Here is a 23502-nt window from a genome sequence, read left to right as displayed (position 1 = left end):
ACACCTGCTGCTGCTCCCGCCAGCTCTATCTTCCCTGGTTTCTCTCGGGCCCCTCATCATCCTACGGAACTTGCTCCACTCCAGCGCTTCTGAGTGGTCCCAGAATTCCCCTCCCACTGTCCTTTATCTCTCTGTCATCAGCATATGATATCACTGTGGGGTGACTGCCAGTTATCTGGGCTGCAGCTTCTATTATCAACTGAAGATTCACGCTGAATCAGTGAGCGATTTTAATTTTGGTGGAAGCAGAACACAGGCGGCAATGCAGAGACTACTCTTTTAAACCCTCTCATCTGTCTCGGAAGGTGATGAGAAGGCACAAAAGGCCTGAACATATGATAACCCAAGTAATAGGTTGGAGTTTATATGGTGGTTTGACTATGACGGCAGGAATACAAGCCAACAGTCCTGCCTCCCATTCTATGACAGATGTACCCCGGTCCCAAACTTTTGTGCCATTCAGTTTGGGGAGAATTTTCTTGGTGGCATGTACACCCCTGGCATCTTGCAAAGAACAGAGTCAGACTCTGCCCCTTGGCTAGTTGTTCACGTAGTTACACGTATTGGATTTGAATGAGTACGTGTCTAACACAGCTCCATGCTTCGGGCTGAGCCTCATTTTTCCTCCCTCTAGAACTCTCTGGAGCAGCTGGGGCTCATGCCCCGGTTTTGCAAAGTACAGAGGCATCCAGCAGATGCAGGCAGGGAGAGGCAGAGGGAGCCTCTCTCACGTGTCCAGCACTTGGCTGCCCTCCCTGCTTCTGAGTTACCTCTGATGAGGAGCGATGGGGGCAGGGAGGGGGGTCATCTACACTCCTTGGAGAGCTGATACAAACACTAAGTAAAAACAACTGTGAAAACAAACTGACCCCATGACCCTCTCTGCTTCCACATGTATTTTATTTTCCGCCTCTTGATCCCGACTGCATCCCCTCTGTGCATTTTTTGCTGCCTCACTGAGGCCCGTGACTCCCCGGAAGTGGGAAGTGGGAAATGACACCACAGACAGGTCAGGTCTGGACAGTTCCAAGGCATATTAAACTTGGGGTTTTCAAACGATTTCATCAGCAAATATCAGTGAACAAAAAGGGGGGGGGATGACAAGATCTTCAAATATCCTCTTCTGTCAATTAGAGAAAACACAGGCTGATTTACAAATAAATTGCATCTTGGGGGTTGCTCTTCTATGGCCTTATCAAAAGGATACTTTTGACCAAGAAAGGGGGCTTGTTTTTCTTTGGCTGACATTGCTGGCAAGGGATATCTCACAGGCTTCTTTTGGTTCCATGGCCAAGCTGCGGAAGAGTGGCCTATTAGCCTGGCTTAGGTCTCATCCCAAGCAGCTTCGAACCACCCATCTCTGAGTTATACCACAGCCACCATCTTGCTACTAGATTGACTGTGCCAGCCTCCTGCTTAAAGCACCATGGCAACCATCTGTTGCTCAGAGATCATGGGACCACTTTCCAGCACTGCTCGGGGGTTATTTGCGGCCCTTTCTCCAGCCCCTTCCTGTCTCCGTTCTAGATGCCCCTTCTCTTAAGATCGATGTTCCAGCTATATCAAAATGCCGCTGCCCTGGGCCCCAGGAGTTTTCTTCCGGCCAGATGCCTTCATTCTCAGCACCCCGTCCCAGTCTCAGCCTTCTGTTCCAGCTCGCGTGTCATCAGCTCCATCCGCCTTTCCTGACCACCCCAAGCCCCCATCAGAATTAAAGTTTACTAACCTGCCCTTGGTGAACCAGTTCTCCCCCCTCTATCATCTGTTATTTACCTTTGAGTCACCTCAGTGCCTGCCTGTTATGATGCGGTAACCAAAGTGTCGCCAACTCTGTCCCCCAGCGGCCTGGCACAGGTGGAAAGTTCATTGGGAATTGCTGGATTTATGGGGGGCAGAAACAGACTCTAAGAGAGAGCCTGCTGGTTTTGTCCCTCTAGCCCCGCCTGCCTTTAGCTTGTGTAGAGACAGCTGCAGGGCCCACGGGCCAAACCCCCTGGGTCAGAGAAACAATTGTCTTGCGGGGGTGGGTGGGTGGGGGTTTGTTTAATTTTTTTGTCGTGTCTGCCCCCCCCCCCCCAAGATTGCGACATTCTCCTGGTTTGGAGTTCACAGCTGTGGGAAGAGGTTGCACAGGGTAACACTGGGTCAAGGAGGCAAAGGTGGGGGTGTAGACCAGAAAGAGGACTGAAGTAGAGCTCAGCCCCAGCCCCCCCCCCCCCCCCCCCCCCCCCCCCCCCCCCCCCCCCCCCCCCCCCCCCCGGCCCCNAAGGAGGCAAAGGTGGGGGTGTAGACCAGAAAGAGGACTGAAGTAGAGCTCAGCCCCAGCCCCCCCCCCCGCCCCCATCGAGCCTGGCTACGCCAACGCTGCGAATAGCCTGTTTCCTTTAGCTTCCTCCCCACGTTTTACTCTCCTCTGTTATCTGATTATGTGTGAATTCCTTCACATCCCCTGGGAGCTAGCACCCCACAGCCTTTACGAAATATCAGTCCGAGTTGCATTTTTTGCAGATCATCATGCTTCAAGGGCATTCAAAGGACGTTCTAGCAGTCTGCACAGTGTCTTAGTAAGTGGTGTCCCCTGGTGGGCAAATGGAGTAGTTACAACTTACTATCAGGAAACAGAGACTAATAGGACCATGCTATGCTCTGCAGATGTCCTACCATTCCTGAAGGGTCGGTTGGGTGACGACAGGGTGGCTGGCGTGTGTGTCAGGGTTTCAAGGACACTGAAAAATTTACCTTTTAGAGCCTGAGAGCTGAAGAGTCGTTTAGAGACTGCTACAGCCTCACTCACTTAATTCTGAGACGGACAAAGCCAGGTCCATGGAGGGGAAAGGGAGTTTCTCCATCTGTGACCAGTAGAAGGGGCAGGATCGGCACACAGATTACTGTTCGGAAACTCCTCCCTCTTAGCATCTCAGGACTCCTGCCACTGACGTCCTATGTTTAATTGTGCATAAAGCCACTGTTTCAGAGGAAGGCAAGAGCAGGCAAGCACCCACCTCCTCCTCTACGTTTCAGTCAGTTGTCTCCATCCCAGTCCCGCTTTCTCCAGGAAGTCTTCTATGAATAATCAGAGTCCCCCTCCAAAACCTCCCAGGGTCCAGTGCAGAATTGAGAGGGTGGGATTTGAACCTTGTCATACACAATGCACAGCCACAACCTCAAGGGGGCTGACAGATGACAGTGACACACAGGTGACAGACAACTTGAAGTGCCAATGTCTGTTTGGAAGACAGTAAAGGAAGGGGGCCTACCCTGGTGTGTGATCGGCCTAACAAGGGTCCCATCATAAAGGAAAACTGGGCCTCCCCTCCTCCAGCAGTTAGCAAATGCCAGTGTCTCCTCTGCTGGTGGTGGAATTCCTTGTCCACCTCCCCCTCCTTCACGCTGAGATTTAGTCTAGATTGAGCTTGGGCGGGTCTCTTGCAGGCTGTCATTATTGCTGGGAGTTCATGCATGCTCCTGCCTGCTGTGTCTGGAAAACGCTGCTTGCTTGATGTCACCCCACCCCCCCAAGTCTTTCTTACTCCAGCCTCCATGAATAGCTCGATGGCCTCTGAATATGCTATTCAGATGACTAACGCTTGTCAGATACCCACCGCAGTCAAACTTGAACTCGGTCTGGTGTGCATATATTATTGAAAATTCAAGACAGCAGTTATCATTGTATTGAATCCATTAGGAAGTGCAGAGAGAGGCCAACTCAATTCTAAGGAACTCATACCTTAGTGTTGCACTCTGTATCTTAAATGTTCCCTAAAGGAAAACATATGTGTTAAAGACTTGATCCTCCGCTTGGTGTTCATACAAGGCAGTGGAGACTCTAAGGAGTGAAGTCAGTGGTTCTTTGGAAGGAGCCTTGCAGAGGGAATCGTGAGACTGATGCCTCTTCCTTTCTTTCTCTCTCTTTCCCTTCCCTGCCACAAGACGAGCAGTTTCCACTACGATCCATCCTCTTTCCACCATGATGTGGATGTCCATGATGTGATGTCCATCACAGGCCCGAAAGCACTGGACCAACTGTTCATTGATTAACCTCTAAAGCGATGTTCTGAAACAGCTGTTTTACTTTATATGTTGGTGGAGCACATGTCTCCAGTGCTCAGCAGAAGCCACACTGCTATGAGGGTGGAACCAGGCTTTGAATCTTATGAGTTTGCTCCTGATTCTCTGTCAGTTTGGGATCGAATCGGTAAAGATGCTCTCGTGGTATGCATTGACAAAGGGAGTCCTTGTAGCCCACTGCCTCCCGTGTACCAGACCCTTCTTCTTTCCACCTCCCTTATGCCCTTTGTGAGTATCATTACTGCTGTTCATGGCTAGTTCTTGATGTAAACTATTCCCGCAGGAACTGCTGTTTGAGTTTCACGTGTTGCCCTGAATTAAACCAAGAGAAGAAAGCCAGCACCAATTTAGTAGGAGTCTGGATTTGTATGAGCAAAGAGATTGAAGAGGCTCACAAACACCTTGTCTAACCTCCCAGTCCAGGCCTCCCCGGAAGGCCATACAAACATCCACATAGCCTATTCTTCTTGTGAGTCCCTCCTCGCGGGCAAATTGAAGTACTCAGAGGTTGATTCCGAAGTTCTCGGTAACTTACCTTGGGGGAAGAAAGAGGTGGTGGGGCAAAGAAATGGACATTGACTTTCAACAAACGCAGGGTTCAGGGACAGGGAGCTCTACTGTCACCTCACAGGAAGAGACAGGTACTTGCAAAGTGTCTAGGTTGCAAGACCAGAGTCTATGATCCGACACAAGCCAACTCAGTTCTAAGATTCTGGATGGATCTTCCTACGTGTGTTTGTTTTGGTTTCAGTCCCTAGGCGCCATGTGTGGGTCACAGCTGGCCCTGTGCACAGTGGATTTATTGTCCTAAATGATCATGCTGGTGGTTGAAATCCTGCCATCTACTCGGCCTGTCTTGTGCACACAAGGCTTGGTTTCCTGCAGATGTGACTCTCAGGTTCTAAGTGGAAACACAGTAAACACGGATGCAGGGATGTTTCTTTGGTCCCTGTCCCCCAAAGGCAGATACCAGCCCCCACTACACTCTCAATGGCTAAGGTCTTAGCAACAGGATCTATTGAGGACGTCCATGTTAGCAAAGAGTCTGGGCATCTCTGGCCCCTTCAGATATCAGATCCCTTGGGGTAAGCACCTAAGATGAAAACTGCCTTAGAAAATGAAGTCTTTTTCAGAGATGGCCTGAAAACAAGTTCACCTTGTGGTTTTGTCAAGCCACACCCTTACCATCTTCAGATTAAAGCTATTTATATTTTTGCAATGTATGGTTCACCCTCTGTCAAAATCCCAGTAATGTGCACGGAGGCAGGTTTCTGTAAGGAGGTGATACAAACGGTAGGTAAGAACGTAGGCCCAACCCTCAAGAACTGGCTTTGAGCCATAGCTCTCATGACTATATCTGTGACTTCATCCAGCTTAACTTTGTGCTCTTTCTCTTCTCGTTAGATGAAGGCAATAAGGGACTGCTTCCAAGGTACCTGGCCTCAGATTATAGAATTATTTTAGTGGTGTTTATTATTATTATTGTCTTAGAGAGTGGTTGAAACTTCATTAAGACTGAAATACATAGACAAGGCCCAAGAAAGAAGCATTATAGCCATGGTGTCGGCACAAATTGGTTCTTGGAATTCAATTCTATATTGGAGTACGTAAAGAAACGAGGGCAAGTTAGGTACAAGGGACATCGATTCCTAGCATTAGCCACCAGTGAGCTTGCTGGCAAAACAACTCCTGTCTCAACAGTAACCGACCTTGAGATTCAGCACGTGGAGGCTTTGTTTTCACAAGAGGTGGCTACACAGCCCCTGGCAGTTCGGACCAATCTGTCTACCTTCAATGTAAAACAGAGGGCTGCCCCTTCTCCTCCAGGCTATTCCTTTGGCCCAGCTACTGTGGGTCTCCTTGCCTCCTTGTGGATTCTCCTCCTAGAGCCTGAGCAAGACTGACTCCTGGGCCTTCTAATAATCCTTTTTGCTAGTTTCCCCTTTTCTCTGCCTTCTGCAAACAAGTGGTTGCCAGAGTTTCTGTGGAGCAGAACAGGTTTTTCTCCCTTTTCTATCCTTTCCCTAACTCTCTCTTCTCGCTTCACTTTCGCTTTTTATTCTCAACTCAATTAAAGGTTCGCTCCCTTGGTATAGCAAATAGGTAAGCCCACTCAGAGTTGTAAGCTGCTTGCAGAGACAGGATTCCGAGAGAGCGCCTTGTAAAAAGCTTGAAGCTTGTTAAAAGCAATACTTACTTAAGCACATCACTTATGCAATTTACATCTGTCTGTCATCTATCTATCTATCTATCTATCTATCTATCTATCTATCTATCATCTATCTATCTATCTATCTATCTATCTATCTATCTATCTATCTATCTATCCATCCACCCATCTGTCCACCCACTCACCTGTCTGTCTGTCTGTATCTTCAGTTGCTGTTTATTGACATGCAGGTGAGCCCTACAGCAGCAGGCCTGGAGCTACTGCGGCAGTAGAGGGAAAGGTGGAGGGTGGCATGCGTGTGCCTTCTGTGACAGCTGACTGGAGCACACAAGGAGGATTTGCTGGGAGTAGAGATTTCCGGCAGATCTGCCGAACAATTCCCCCCTGGTGGCTATTGCAGAGAAAAACACAAATGGCTGCAGAGTTTTTTAAAACTCAATTTCAAGAAAAGAGTCCCGGGCTAAGACTCTTCGGATGCTTAGTCATAAGACAGTTTGCTAGAAGGTGACGTCTTTCTTCCTCTTAGGAGGAGGCTCCAAACAAATTTTACCCATGACCTATCATTTCCCAGGTCATCGCTGGCCGACTCTCCCTGCCCTGTGTTCTACTGAGAACCGTATAGATGGAATTTTACCAAGGACATGCTCTTTGTCACATGACAAAATTCTCTTTATGGAAACAGTTGGCACTGAGCGAGAGCCTTAGTCAGATGTTAGTTTGCTTGTGGGCTTTATCCAGGCAGCTACTCAGGACCAAAGGGCATTCAGTCAGACCCTCCATAGGAAAGTCAGACACCAAAGCTCTGTCACTCAGAGGAGGAGCAGGCCCTGAGGGAGAGGCTACCACCCTGTGACACAATGTCCCTTTCTAATGAAGTCAATCAAAAGTGATTGACTCGAGTTGCAATGGTTCGTGGGTGAACATCGTAGGGTGCTGCTTCCGTCCCCACCAAGAGAATAAAAGATGACAACAGCAGCCAGACCAACTTTTGAACCTGCCAGAGGTGAAAGAGGAAAAGGAGAAGGGGATTTGAGCCAGCTCTCAAAGCAATATTCAAGCAGAGACCTTCCCTCCCATACAAAGATAAAATACAAACTACACAAGATGCTCCTGAAGAGGTTCGCAACTGTGACTTTAGGAGAGAATTGGAGGAGAGAGAGAGAGCTGCTGCAAAAGAAAAAAATAGGAACCGTCCGACCCGAGAACATACAACTTCCTCTTCCGTGTCCAAGAAGCCCCACTTAGACCAGATCCCCGCTGCCAACCTTGATGCCAATGACCCTCTCACGGATGAGGACGATGAGGATTTTGAAGAGGAGAGCGACAATGATGACACTGCGGCTCTTCTGGCAGAGCTGGAGAAAATCAAGAAGGAAAGAGCTGAGGAGCAGGCCAGGAAGGAACAAGAACAAAAAGCAGAAGAAGAGAGAATTCTCATGGAAAATATTCTGAGTGGAAACCCTCTCCTTAATCTCACTGGCCCATCCCAGCCTCAGGTCAACTTCAAGGTTAAAAGAAGGTGGGATGATGATGTCGTTTTTAAGAACTGTGCAAAAGGAATAGATGATCAGAAGAAAGACAAAAGATTTGTAAACGACACACTGCGATCTGAGTTTCACAAGAAGTTCATGGAGAAATATATTAAGTAGTACAGTTTTATGTGCTTAATTAAAGTCTGAAATGTTAAGGATCAAAAAAAAATAATAAAGTGACTGACTCTGCCCTAAATATACGGAGGTATCTTTTGGGTGACTGGTGGTATTCTGGAATATCTCTCAGACTATGGGTATCTTCTAACCTAGATTTCCTAGTTATGGCAAAGAAAATGTTCTGGAATAACACGCAGAGAATACACATGGAAAGAAAATGGATGATCTTCATTATGAAATCAACAAGATGAACCTTAATCACAAAAATATTAACACAAAAGCTCTAGTTTAAGCATGATAGATTATTTCTTAGAATTCTAGCATTTTACATATTTGTTTCTACCTGGTTTGAGGGAAATATACTTTATAACATTTTTTTAAATTTACAAGCACTGTCTTCAACTTCTTAAATTTTAAAACAAACTATAGTCACATCCGAAGAATTTTCTCTTGCAAAGAAAAGCTTAGTCTTCATATAGATTTTCCCCCAGTGGGAGACAAATGGCACACAGATTATCTTTTAAAACTAATACGCTATTAGTTTTGAAGCATAAGTCACCCACAGGGTAAATCTGAGTCCTCCTTCCAAGCTACCATCAATGTGCTACCAGGAATGATGCAGAGGTTAAGCAGATGCCTCCGCCCACTTTCTCTGCACCCTAAAGCACAATGTGCACACCCCTGTGTGGGGCATGTGGAGACTCTGCAAACTCTGCTGCCAGACCAGGGAAGCACACAACTGTAACCTTCAAAACAGCTGAGTGGAGCCCATGGAGACTTGGAGAGAACTGTAGAAAGGCTCTAAGCATTTTCCTCCTTGATTGTCTCAACGAGAAAGGGGAATCACTAACTGCTTTACCAGTGAGAATGTTGGCTAAGTCCCAGAGAGACAATGCCAGGTTCCACTGATGATCTTGCCATATCTGAACCCTGCTTTCTTTCATAGTTTCTGATCCTAGGAGGCGTGTGTGAGGAGGAAGGGTTAAAAGAGAGAAACGTCTTAATGCATAGCCTCATCTATTTTTGTGCCTATGCCTACCAAGGCACTTCTCACACATGTACACATGTCTATAAGCACATATGCACACAGGCATGTAAGAATATATGGTTATGTCCTTATATTCCTGTCATGACTTACATGCATACACCAATATATACTACATGTACATGCATAAATACACACAGGTATAAAAGATCACTATGTTCATTGGTTTTATTATCAACATTTAGAAATATGCTTAACATGTTAGATCTATTTAGTTCTCCAAATATTTCAAATAATCCTCACAGGAAACTGGACACTAAATGTTTCAACTGAGGGCTAAATATAAACCACCCGAGTTTAGCCAAACAGAGAACTCAATCTCTTTTAAAGATTGAGCGCTCACTGTCATCTTAGGTCCCACGACGCCACCTGTAATGTGTAGCAGACACTGCCAGGTGTCCTGCTGGTGGCTTGAATTAATTAGTGATCTTTATCGAAGCTGCATGAAATTAATTACATAACTCTGAGATGTTCAAGTCTAATTTGCAGAACTTCCAGCAGAAGGTAAGCAAGCATGAATAATAACTCAACATTGCTCTTGTGGCATGCAGTCATCCAACAAAGCTTGAGTTTGCCATTGTCATTGGTCAAATGAGGCTTCATGGTGTGTGGCTATTGCATAGGTGCTCAATATTAAAGAAACATGTCTGCTGTTATGTGAACATCTGCACCACATCCTCTTGGGGACTGTGTGCAAGGATAGCAACTCCCTAAATAGTTAAGCTAAGTGCCCATTTATTAAGATGGAATCACCGTGGCCCACTTCAAGTGAGTATGTGGTGAGTGAATGGAGTCACCCCTAGTACAGACTGAATATGAGAGGCGACTCTAGCTCAAAATGGATGTGGTGCACACAAAACAGGGCACATAAAATACTCGGGACCTGAAACTGACTCTCTGATTTTATTCTTTAAGGTGCAATTGTATGATACAGCCGAGGCAAAACACTAAGGATACTCGTGTAACTTGAGTGTTAAGATGTTTTTATTTCATTTGGAATACTAACAGAGGTGAGGAAGCCAGGAAAGGATATGGCAGTAGGTTTTCAAAGGATGGAGACAGAAGGTCGTGAGATAAAGGATCGAAGGGAAAATGATGGGACACGAAGGGTTAAACAGAGTGAATGGAACAAAGGATAGAAAGGGTTTAAGAGATGCTCAAATGCATGTTAGTTATCACCACATTCATGCTGTTGAAGAAACCGCTCCAAGGTCAGTGCTCACAATGATGATGGTATTGTTCTTTCTATGCCTGCCCGTCAATGGGGGTGGTCAAGAAGTTGGGAACAGTAGACAGCGCATTAGCCCAAGGATAGGACTATATTGCATTCATTTCCATCATCTCTTTTTACCACGCTTGATACGATCTTTTTGGTGTGTGTGTGTGTGTGTGTGTGTGTGTGTGTGTGTGTGTTTATTCATTTTTAAGCAATAGGATCACCAACAAAGAAGCATAAATAGCAGGTACCCAAGCAGAACTAATAACATCGCAGCATGCACCAGACTGAGATAACAGGCCAGCCAGCCCCAGGCTGCAGATTGAAGTTAACTTGGGAATGCTTTCACATGTTAGCTAGTGAATGTCCAAATCTGAGACAGCATTGGGTACCCAGTGTGGTGTTTCTCATCCTTCATTAAAGCACCGACCTATAGCTACTACCTTTCTTGTGTTTGATAATGAAAGTGTATACTTTGTATTGTGAGGGCAATTAATGGATATGAATGCTTTCTTCATGTTCCTTCAGTCCTGCAACTCTCCTTCGATCCAGAGAGCCTAACTGCTACGTAGTAGTGTCCTTGCTTCATCCTGCCTCATAAGGTCAGCTCCAGGGACAGTGAGCGCCTAGAGAGCTGAGTGACAGCTGACTCAGTATTTGTGCTTCCGGCGCATCTTTCAGGAGTGTGCCCACCCTCCTCCGGTTGATGCTAGGAGGGTTTGTTCAAAGAAAAGGGGTTGAGTGGGGGAGAAATTGTCCTCAGAAAGGAGTAGCAAAGAAAAAGAAAGGAAGGGAGATAGATGGCAAAAAGAAAATGGCGAGGAAAGAAGGAAGAAAGGAAGAAAAATGCAGGGGAAAATGGAGGAAAGAAGACAGCACTGTGGCCTCCAAATCTAGACAAATGGATGAGCATGGCAGCTCTGGAGCCAGTGCACAGCTAGGGGAGGGCTGGAGCCAGTGCACAGCTAGGGGAGGGGATCACTAAACAGCATTTGCCACTACCCTTGTCCACCTTCTCGAATCCTGAGAGGAAGGCTTGAAATGTTGGACTCTTAGAGCAGGGCTCTTCCTGCTGTAGGTGCCTTCGGGGCTGAATCTCCTCTGCTCTTGCACTCTGCTGAAAATTTTCCTTCTTCACATGTGGTCCTCAGAAAGCTCGTACATGAACAGTTGTGACACTATGCTTCCTCAAGCCTCTTTCTGGACCTTGTGAACTGGGAGTTTCAAGGCAGGTCTCCTTGATGACTGACTGGCCTAGGTTCCCAGAATCTCAGATAGGCATTGCTTTTTAGTGAGTGTTAAATGTCTGTTAAACCAACAAACGTTAGGTATATTTGTCACGAACCATATGCTGGTTATGAAATATACATATTAGGGCAATGGCTATAATAAACTAACATGCATTGCCTTGCATATAATTTTTTGTCATGACAAGTAGATTTTAATGATATAATACATGCTACTAACTATTATTAATTATAATTACTGTTATTAGATGTGATGTCCCATAGACACTGGATCTCTTGAATCTGTCCCTATCACCTTATGTTTTGTTTCATTTGAATAACAAAGCACCAGGTCCCCACTTCTACCTTCAAGTACCCGGGGACCACTGTTCTATGCTTCTATGAATTTGAATACTTCATTTTATTCAATATCTTTATTAGTGAGCATTTAATACATGCATAACCCGGAATATGATTATATAGAATCTAATTTACTCTTCCAATTCCTCCTATATCTCTTCCCAGCTCATGCCTTTAAAAAATAAGTTTATTTAGTGCTGTTTATATATGCATGGATGTAGGGCCTTTCGCTGAAGCATAGGGATCTTGGCTGTCATTCAGAAAAGAATAATTCTCCCTCCCCCAGAATTAATCAACTGCCAACAGTTACTAAGTATGAAGTGGGGCCTGGAGATCACCCCCCCATTTCTATATGGGGATATTGTCTACCTAAATTAAGTGCATGTTCCTAAATATAAACTGTCACTTTATATAATATTACCCGTATGTATATTTTCAAAGATGACTGTATTTTTAAATTAGCTGGCTAACTTGTAGGTTTCTACAGAGTTTTTTTTCTTTCATGTTTCTGGAGTTTTGGTTAACCCATCTTCTACCTCCCCTCCCAATCCTCACCTGATCCTTTAGATAAGTGAGTTATGCTGATACTGTCTCTTGTACCTGACTTCCTTTCATTTAACATACTGTCTTCGAGGCTCACCCATGCTGTGACGGGTTTTCTTTCTTTTCTTGAGACTGGATAGAATTCCACTTAGCTCATACACCACTCATGAATGGACTCCTACATTTTTATGAAGGGAAATGCTTTCTTAAGTCCAGATTCATGGTTTCTAATGCAGCATGACCCAACAATCCAGTGGAGCTTGGAAGAAAACAGTAGACTTTCTAATACCATTGTTTTTTGCACACATTTCTTTGGTTTCATCCAAGCCCCTTGGTCTGAACAGCCACTGTTTCTGCCTAAGGAAATCCAGAGGCCTCTTGACTGGTCTTGCATGCACAGAGCTCCTCTCTTCTCAGATCAATAACGGCCTGCCCAGCTCTCAACAAGATCATACCAACTTTTCTTTCCTAATGATTTTCCACTGAATAAATCCGCTCCATCCTTAAGCTCCAACACAGTGACACGCCTTACCTCTGAGTTTCTTCTCTCTTCCCTTCACTCACTCCTCAGCTAGCTCCACCTCAGCCACAGAGGTTTCTTGTAATCTGAAAACATCCCGGGGTCATCCCTGCCTCTGGAACTCTGCTTTGGCAGCTCTCTCCGACCGGGACACCTAAATGCTAGACACCAATGCACCTGATTTCTCCTTACCTACTCAAATCTTACTTCCATGTTCTCTCCATGTGTCTCTATTACCTACCACCCCCTAGTTAGTTCCTGGAACATGATATCAACTCAATAAATTCAACATGAATTTGTGGAAGTGTTGATCAAATGATGATTTATAAAAGTATATATGATATTGAATTTATGCATGTCAAATTTGAAAGTATGTAGACATATATTGAAGCAGAAGTTTATTTTTTGTTTTCTGGCTCTTACATATACCTTTGAAAGATACTGGGTTGTGGAAAAAATTATAGAATTTTCAAGTACATACCTTCTTTTGTTGTCCTATTCACTAATGAGAACAGCAGAATCCCAGTTTAGGTCCCCTTGGATTTTGAGGCCATTGTTAATGATCTTCTATGTCCAGCAGATGGCGCGCGTCCACAACAAGTAACTGGATAGCGCAGGCTGAAGGCTCAGCATGTGAATTATTGGGGGACTTCCAGGGTCCTGAAACTTTTGTTCCAGCTGCAACTGTACTGCCTTATTTCTGGTTTTGATTAGCCACAGTCACGCACTGTGTGACGATATCAAAATCAAACAAAAGCTTCAGAACTCAACAATCTGTGCGTTTGTGAATTTCAAGTTCTCCATCACAGAATGAAATCTCGCATCATCCTACTCCATCCTTCCCAGGACCTGTGTCATCCTGCAGTCTAGGGCAAACTGGATATGCTGCCCACCTTCTACTCACATGGATACAGCTCAAGTTATCTGGCCGACCACCAGAGAATATGGAAACGCTGGTCTTCCACTAACCCTTATGTAACAGCCTAAGGTTAGGGCTCAACGCTTGCCATTCACCCCTTCTCACAGTGGCATCATCTGGTCTTACATCCTTACTAGAGTGAAGATGAGAAAGTGCAATGACATATGGGGGCACACTCTACACACAGAGATTAATGAAAAGGTGCATCATTCAAGGTTTAGAGGCTCCTTCCTCTCATTTTCCCTTTCCTTTATTTTTCTTCCTGAATCTCTCTCTCTCCGTTTGCTCTTACCGTCCTAGCTCCTTACGAGAAATTTTCTAGTGCTTCTCAAACTCTCCTTGGCATCAAGCTTGAACCACATATTTTGTGTCCTTGGGTCTGCAGTGTGACCTGGAGTTCTAACTCCTTTCTAACATCCTATTTTTATTTTTAATTAACTGCAAATGTTTGCATCTGCATGGGGATTTGGGTAGAGGAGGCTAGAAGGGAGTGCTGGATTCCCTGTGGCTGGAGCTACAGGCATTTGCGAGCTTCCTGATGAAAAAGCTCAGATCCAAACTCAGGTTTTCTGTAACAGCAAGAAGGGCTCTGATTTTTAAGTACCAGTGAGATGGACAAACACCCTTGCAGCAAAAGGAGGCAAGAGTGACTTGCTTTTATCAGACACAGGAGCTGAGCTGTTTGCTTACATTTTTAATGGCTGAAGGGTGAAGGAAAAACAGGAGCCTTGAACAGATCTTAGGTGGACTGAGAACATGAGGTGTTTATTACCTGACACTTTACAGAGCTTCAGTGTAAGAAGCTGGCCTCAGCATCCTTGGAAGAACGTGCTCTGCCTAGTGATGGATCTGAATGAATGACTCAGGCCTGCTCAGCGGTGCCTGTGGGAGGACAGCCAGGCTTCTTCTCAGGTCTGGAAGAAGTCTCTGATCTGCAGAGGTCTCTGATCTGCAGAGTAAGCTGCAGTAGTGAGTTACAGCTCACACCTTAGCAAACGGCAATCAAATCCTCCAAGCCCCTTGGTCATTAATAAAGGAGGCCTGCTGGCCTCAGGCTCGTTGACTTTTATCTCTATATCTTAGTGATGCCCATACCAGGAGAGGGTGAACTCTTGCCTTGTCCTCTGGACCATGATTCAGGTGTCCGTCTTTCTCAGATTCTAGGAAATACATGTGTAGCCAGCACCGCCTTCCAGACCTGACTGATGTATGTATCAGCATCTCCAGCCTTACCAACTTTGCGTCACTACCTCATTTCCTCGGCAGCCCTTACTACTGCTCAGTGTCCTATCTGAGGGAATTACACGTCTGAGATTCAGCGCCATGTTAGAAAGCTCTTGTGCATTTTGGGGCCCAGCATCTCTTCCCCTCCACCATCTGATCGTGATATTCTGGCGAGCAGCCCTCCACCATGTTTCAGCCGCAGGCCACAATCTCCTGAAACAGGCGCGGCTGCACAGAGGCAGTAGCCCTGTAATTTTGCTCTTGCAGGTGTAACCATGGTAATGAGAGCAGCCGAAAAACCTTTCTTTAATGTAGGCAACACTCAAGTGCACGCAGCGGTTTGCGGGGCTGGTGTAATTTTAGAATCCGAGCTTTGTCTCATGGAACAAAGAATGTTCTAAATGGCTCTGGCTCTTTCCAGGACAGTGAAGTCCAGTCTTTGGCACGGTTTGTTTTTACTGATTTCTCAATCAGCTCTTCCTCGGGTATCCATCTCCCTGCCACAGTTGCGGTGACACGGGTAGGTCATTAGAAAGCCATTCTTTGGTGGCACTTCTTGGGAGTAGCAATAGGATGGAAAGGGCACTAAACTCAAGAACACCCAGCTGTTGTAAGTGGTCTCCATTGAAACCGGGCATGCCGTTAACTCTGATAATTGGCAACACAAACACTACACAGCAGATGCCCTTCATTGTCAGACTCTGCTGGAGGACGTTGAAACCTGCCAAAGACCCCATGATACACAACCAGTGTTATTCGCACGTGACCTAAGTGCTCTGAATGAAGGTCTGTACCCGTGACCATCACCTCCATCCCGAGTGCTAGCACCAGCTATGCACAGGACAGGCAGAGTTATGAGGAAAGGGGATCACGGAGACGGCTGTGGGGAGCAGCATCTTAAGAAGTTTTATTGAGGGCCTGGAGCTGTGGTTCTTAACTTGTGGGCCAAGACTCCTTTGGGGGTCACCTGTCAGCTGTCTTGCATATGAGATATTTGTATGACAGTTCATAACTGTAATATAATTACGGTTATGAAGTAGCCACAAAATGATTTTGTGGTTGCGGGTCACCGCAACATGAGGTGTGTTAGAGGGTCACAACATCAGGAAGGTTGAGACAGATAACTAGTGGTTGTGATCACTTGCGGCCCTTCCAGTGAACCACAGTTCAGTTCTCGGCACCCGTACCCAATGGATCGGACATCAAACCTGGCAGGGCCTTGATCTTGGACTGCCCAGCCTCTGAGACCACAGGAAACAAAAAGTCATGGTCCTCATGAGGTAGCCTCTGGGATTTTAGCAGGACAGTCCAAACAGATTGAGACATCTCCATCTTATGAAATACTACATTGACCACATTTGCATGCAGTTATATCTCGTATTAGTTAGAAACTATAGATCACATTATAAGCCGTTTTCTTGGCTCAGGATGAACCCACCCATGAAGATACTTGGCTGGAGCTGGCTGAGTCAATGAATTAAGTATCACTTCACCAAGAGTGGCATGCCACGTTGCATGGAAAATGGCCACAGGAACTGCATGGCCTGCTCTGGTCTTCCCACAGTGACCCTGTCTTTGGCCATGGGACTTGCTCTGGCCTGTTCAACAGTAGTGTGATTAGTTGAGCCTTGGCGGTGTTTACCCATTGAGTCTTTCATCTTGCTTCAGTGCGAGCTCTGAGCTCCCCATGCAACTTCTGCGTTAACTGGTGAGGCAGAGTCCTAAAAAGAGGCTTGGCAGTGGACAGAGGATCATTTATATCCAGTGTGGGCTCCTGAGTAGCACAGATCCTAGGAGCAAACCACTGACCACCGAGGGAGGGACTGGCCTTGCATTGAGTTTCTTGGTTTTGGACAAGCGCGTTATACAGCGACAGTTAAGTGGAAAGTGTTGGGTTGCTAATTGTCAGAGAACTGGAAAACGTCCAAGTGACGAGCCTTGATAAACACTAAACATTTTTGCTGTTTGTAAAATCCAAACAGCAACAATGCAGACTTGCTAGCCAAAAAAGTCACAGCTCTGCCATTACTAAGTGTGTGAGCTTAAGTAAGTGACATTGCTTCTTGGACCATAGGAAAATCTACCTTTGGGGGCTGTCAAAAGAATTTAGTGGAGTTGTGCTTCTAAAGCAGCTAATGTAGATCATAGCCACATAGAACATGGTTGGTGTTTACTGTTTACTTCTGTGGCCTGAGAAGGTAGGATATGTATATACCTTCCAGTTTCTTCTACTTTTTCTTTCATTAACTATAGGCAAATGCTTACCTCTTAAATGTGTTACCATAGTGATCAGGCCACGTAGTACCAAATTCTCCAAATGAAGTTCTAGATCACTGGTCTCAACCTTTTGTAATGCTGAGACCCTTTAATCCAGTACCTCATGTTGTGGTGACCCTCCCCCATAAAATGATTTTTGCTGCTACTTTATAACTGTAATTTTGCTACTGTAATGATTCATAATGTAAATATCTGATATGCTGATATGCAGGACATCCGATATGTGATCCTCTGGGAAAGGGTTATTGACACCCAAAGGAGTCGAGGCCCACAGGTTGAGAACGGGTATCCTAGACCTATCTTCTATAAGATGATTACTTACACATATGTATAAGTCTCTCCCCTCACTCTCCTGTCCCTAGTCACCTTGGCCTTTTCCCATGCCTTGTCTTCTTTATTAAGCATACATTTCTTCGAGACTATAATATTTATACACTGGTTTATGTCTTTAACCTCAGCATCCCTGTGGGAATATGAGAAAAGATCCACGAGGGAAGCCTATTAGTTCATCTTGTCTTGATCTAGGGTAGAACTAAGCACAGAGAAGGGTTTCAGTATGAATGACATGATACAGATACTGGTAAGGGGTGTCTTGTGTCCTATACCAGAAAACCAGAAGTTCTCCATGAATAGGAAGTGGCATCTCTAAAGACTGTGTGCACCAGGTACATTAATCAATATTGTATAATGGATGCGTCGGGAGTAGGAAACAAACCCTAATACCACAAAAGTGAGCAATTACTAAGGATTTTTCAGAACATTAAGGAAATTCAGCAATTAAGTTTCATTGGAGGATACATTTTGCAGAGAAATGACAAAGATAAATAAATATATAGATAACCCTGCCTTACTTATTTCTTTGAATTTCTTAAGTACTTTGGCTTGGTGGAACCCAATTTTGCTAGCTCAAGTCACTCCAGAGAGGGCAAATCATTATATTTAGCATTTGTCATGACTTCCTTTCTTGCGGGAGAAAAGGCATTCATCTTTGACACCATCCATGACAAGCGCTGGGCTTTGTTGACAGCTGAAGCTCATCAAAGGCTAATTTGAACAAGGAGACAGAATGACGATCCCCCACCACCTTCAGAGAGACCCCTGATGTCCTTGGAGAACTGTTCATACATGTGGCTGACTGACCCCACACGTGTCAACTGCAGGCTGCCACCAACTTGAAGTCCTGTGTCATCACTTGAGGATTTTTTCCCCCTCCTTTGTTATTTCTAGTGAAGTCTTCTTTCTTTTCAGTGTGTGTGTCTGCCAGGGATTTTGATCAAAACATTTCATAGTATTACCCAGGACGGCATTCTTTCCTTGTTTTCATGACTGTTTGCTGTCTCATGGATAGAACACTGGGAACATGCATTTGCCAGCATTTACAATAGATGGCCCAAAAGCTGAAGACTCTTCTTAGGAAACTATGGAGACAGAGGGAAGGAGCATGATGCCTGGGGAAGGGAAACACCCTTCATCGTGGAGTCTGGCTTGCCTGTGGTACCCAGAGAGACAGGAAACTCCAAGTACCACTGATATAGTCAAAATTACTTACCAAAATAGTCCATGTCTTACTGTAGGCATTTAATAACAGATGTCAATAACTGCCAATGAACAATGAACAATGCTTTCTTAGGGACAAAATAATCCAAGACCTCGGATCCTTTAGTCTTTTCCTCTCAGTCCTGATCCTGGGTGCTGACCCTCATAAATCTACCTTGTAACTTGTTTAAAAACTCTTGAAACATTTAAACTTGTGACTAAATTTTGAGGAATTTTTTTTTAAAAAGTGTGTTTGTGTGTAGTAGAGTTTCACAGCAACACACAGAGATGTAATTTGAGAGCCACCAGAACCTTATTGTACGTAACTATTGGGAAAAACAGTCAGTTAATTTCAACTATCTTTGGAAAAGACCATACCTATGCTTGAGCATATTATCCCCTGTGCTTAAGATCTATGTTTTTTTTTTTTTTTTTTAAAAAAGTCAGTTTTCAGACATGGACTTGACATATTAGCAGCATTTGTTTCCTGAGACTTTGGGCACTCTCTCTTGGAGGGAAGACATTTACTTACTGTGATGGGGGACATGAGAGAGCCTCCAGCATTGCAAGGAGATGGGAAGATGGGAAGAGTGCCTATGGAGCCCAGCCTTGCTCCAGCTCCAGGGCGGAGAAGGAGATAAACACAAACCCAGCCACACACTGCAGCTTCCAGCTGAATGCTGCCCTGTGAGTACAATATGCTTTACCAGCCACAGACCTGCCTAGGCATACCCTGCCAAGATGCCTGGCCACACATCCACGTAGTACCTCAGAGCAGCAGCTGTGTCAGATACTGAGTGTTGTTGCAGCTTGTTATGCAATACTGCAAAAGCAAAGCAGCATGGATAATAAAGTAGGATCAAATGCTTCTCAAAACAGCAGCAAGAAGAAAAGAAAAATAACTTTAAACACGTCTCAAGTGATAAATAACAATTAAACGGATCTTTCTCAAGTCATGGGTGCCTGGGATCCACTGTGATTCTTCAGCAGTTGTTTCTTGCCTTGCTCTTGTCTGCATTCAGAAGTGCTACTCTTGGTAGAGACCTGAGTCCCATCAAAGAGTGCCACTGTTTACACATGAGCAAGCCAGTGCTATGAAATTCCTACAGTTTTAGTTCCTCGTTAAACTGTTTTAAGGGTTCAAAAATCATGAAATAAAAAACAAAGGGCATACATTTATATTATTAAACAAGGAACGTGTTTATCATCTGCCAGGCTCATTCTACTGGGCATAAAACATTTCGGGTTATAGGAATAAATAATATGAATGTCTCTGATTGGTTGTGGCTTACATCTCTGTGGTCTTGGCTTTTCTGATTTTATACAAAAATACAATTTTCAGTACCCATAACAGCCCTCCTCCAGTGTGAGGGAAGGCTGTTTTAGATTCTATATGCTTACTAATTACAGTGGTTTGAATGGGAACTGTCTCTCATAGGCTCACATATTTATTTGAACACTTGGTTCTTGTGTGGTGGCATTGTTTGAAAAGCTGAAGAACTTGTAGGAGGTGGAGCCTTGCTGGAGGAAGTACTTCAATGGAGGTGGACTTTGAGAATATATAGCTTTGTCTCACTTCCTCTCTGCTTCCTGTGTATGGATGAAGATGTGAGCTCCCAGCTTCTTGATCTGGCCACTGGCTGCCATGCTTACCTCCTCTCTCTCTCTCTCTCTCTCTCTCTCTCTCTCTCTCTCTCTCTCTCTCTCTGAAATTATAAGCCCCAATAGACTCTTCCTTCTGTAAGTTGCTTGATAATGGTAGAATTTTAACACATCAACAAAATGTAGCTGATAAGCCAACAAAACCCTACAAGCATAAACAAATTACTATAGGCAGAACTGTGTACCTTATCCCAAAATTTCCAGAATTTGTGATGCTCATTTATATAGTTAAAAACTCTGTGCAGAATGACTTAAGGATGTAGGCATAAAATCATTCTGAATCACATGAATAGGGCCCATAAAATCACAAACATCTTGAGAAGAGAAAGGTAGTGGGGTTGAAATGAAAAGATGCTGTGAGACAGGAATATGAGTTGAAAGCACTATGTTCTGTTTACAAGCAGTTTGGACAAGGGATACTGATACTGTGTCAGATCATAGTACAAAAACTTCACATTTAGGGGAGTACTGCTTACTTAAAGTGTTAAATTTTGCAGCAAATCTCTCAAGTGCATCAGTTATAGAATCCATAATCATTTGCGGAGGTGGAAACTATTATACACCAATGTTACTGTCATCAAATAAAATGTAGGTGCCTATAGAGACACAGCGTGGTATAAGGAGCGTTGCAAAGAACCCATAATGGATACCCTGCCCTTCAGTTTAGAAAGAAAGTAGGCACTCTGGAGCTGCCGGAAACTCAGGAACCATGAATTGTCTAACTCAGGTTGCCCTTTCTCCCTGCTATGGCCTCAGACTTTCTGAGGCTGTGCTTTTCCTTGGTCATGGACAACTAGGGCCTGGCAAGGATGTTCTTAGCTCCCAGACAGCCTGGTGGATCTGTCTACAGCCACAATGAACCTGACATTAGCCCTGGAACTCAACATAGCAAACTCAGGGAGGCAGAACATGATGCAACTGCCAGGCTGTCTGTGAAGCTTAGGATGTGGACCAGTCCATGCCTCCCTGTGTGTTTTCTGTTGCTTTTGCTTTTATCTTTTTTGTAATAAACCTCAGTGATCTGCAGTGAGAGCTGAAAGAGCAAGCGCAGTGCCTGAGGGGCGTACTCCACATTCTGAGGACACTTCAAAAGCAGCCAAGGGTGGCCTCTCTGTCACTGCACGCCAGAGCAGGGAGCACTAAAATTTTCCCCAAACCTTTAACCAGAAACATAACATTTAGGATAAAAAAGTACAAACTTCTCTTTAGCTTTGCTATCTGACAATTTATCTTTTTTTTGGCTTCATTGTACTAAATGTGGGATCATCAAACCCATTCTTTTTCTCATTAAAAAAAAATCATCAGAAGAGGTTTTGAGACCACTCCCATTCTTGTGAGGCTCAGGCCTTGAATACCAGGCTGGGGCTTATGTTGTGCCTGAATGGTTTTGATTGTGATTGGGGTTCATTCATCATGCTCTCATTCATTCATTCACTTGGTCAGTCACTCATTTGTTCATTCATGCAGTGCAGTTCATTCATTCCGTGTTCATTCATTCACTGTACAGTATGGTTTACTGTGAGACGGATGCTATGGAGAGAGTATGAAGAGTCTCTACCTGCCAAGAGACTTAAAGAGTAGCAGGGAGAGGATAGTGATGCTATACGTCTGGATAAGAACCTCTGAGATTTATTCACAAGTATGTCTTTCATGTAAAGGCTTCTTTAACATATGGAAAGATTTGGCTGTGAGACAGATAGCTGTGGGGGCCCAAAAAGGTGAGCCTGTTCACCTTGTCTGAAGGTCAGAGAGTTTCAGTTTGTTCAAAGTTGTTAACAACATTCTGACCTAGGGTGTGGTTGCTTGATGTTTTAGACTTTAAGATGGCCCACAGAGGTGGACCTGCTCCACCCTCACCAAAGGTCAGAGAAGTCAAGCATGCCTCTGCTCCTTCCTTTGAAGTAGGAGGTTTGACCTAGGGAGTGGCTGCTTTCAGGATACTTGATCTAGGGTGTTTTCACTTTCCCAAGCATCAAATACTTTTCTCAAGAATTAATGACTTGATATCTCAAAATATTGAAGCAAGTCATGTTTCTAGTCGTCCTTTGTATCATGTTAAAACAGTCTTTTGCCTTCTCCCCCACTTTTGTATTGGGGTATAAAAGTATATGGAAAATTAAACACAGGTGAACTCAGAAGTCACAACTCAGTATGTAGGAGATACTGAGTTGCCCTCCTGACACTATCCTGTATCTCTGTGATTCTTTCTTATCTCTGTTCCTCCCACCTAACTTTTCTAATCCTCACACCCCTATCCTGGAACGTGTGAACCTGCTGCAACCAGAATCGTAGCAGAAGTCATCCCCAAAACGTGACTCCTGACAATAGCCCCTTTATAACTGCTCTGGGCTGTGGACAGTTCCTTTCTGCCTGGCCTATTCTTCCTGGGCCTCAAGGATCAGTCATAGAGCAATTATGAAAATACCTTTGAGTTAGCACCCAGAGCTCTGGTGTCTGTCTCAGAGGCTCACTCTGTGATCCAGACATGCCCAATGGAAAGAGAATCACACTCTTCCTTGTACCTTGTATAGTAGCTACTACTATAGTCTGGCTTCCAGGATGGATCCAGGAAATAAAGAAACAGGTGGGAAAGAGAGAGACTAAGGGGAGGAGAGAAGAGAAGATGAAGGAGTAGTGGAGGGAGAGAGAGAGAAAGGGAAAGAGAGAGGCCTCAAGAAAAAGACTGAGAAGGAAGTGTCTATGAGGGAGAACAAGAATCTTCTCATGAAATATTTATGGTTGTCACACTTGCCTTTCCTTCTGAGAGCTCTCTCTACATAGCCCTGGCTGTTCTGGAGCTGTCTATATGGTTCAGGCTGGTCTTGAACTCACAGAGATCTTCCTGCTTCTGCCTCTTGAGTGCTGGGATTAAAGGCCACCATGTGCCACCATTCATGGCTCTTACCTTACCTTTCAATACCTCCTAGGTCACTTACAACCCCGTACCCCACAAACCTTCACAGTGACAGTATTGTGAACGCCATTCACTCACCATTAAGAACCCTTTGATGGAAGAGAATAACCTTGGTAGAGAGGCTCTCTGGGGGTGGCGTTTCACAGAGTACAGGTGCTATGTCATGTGGAAAG

General features: G+C 44.8%; 1 pseudogene; it reads left to right on the top strand.

The window, feature by feature from the left end:
* Window positions 1-7201: 7201 nt before the first annotated feature.
* Window positions 7202-7931, top strand: LOC126501346 (spliceosome-associated protein CWC15 homolog; annotated as a pseudogene).
* The last annotated feature ends 15571 nt before the right edge of the window (window positions 7932-23502 follow it).

Source organism: Alexandromys fortis, unplaced genomic scaffold, assembly GCF_014885135.2.
Source record: "Alexandromys fortis isolate MF-2015 unplaced genomic scaffold, M_Fortis_MF-2015_v1.1 scaffold_30, whole genome shotgun sequence".
Taxonomy (NCBI): domain Eukaryota; kingdom Metazoa; phylum Chordata; class Mammalia; order Rodentia; family Cricetidae; genus Alexandromys; species Alexandromys fortis.
Note: the sequence above shows the minus strand (reverse complement) of the source record. Positions and strands in the feature narration are given on the sequence as shown.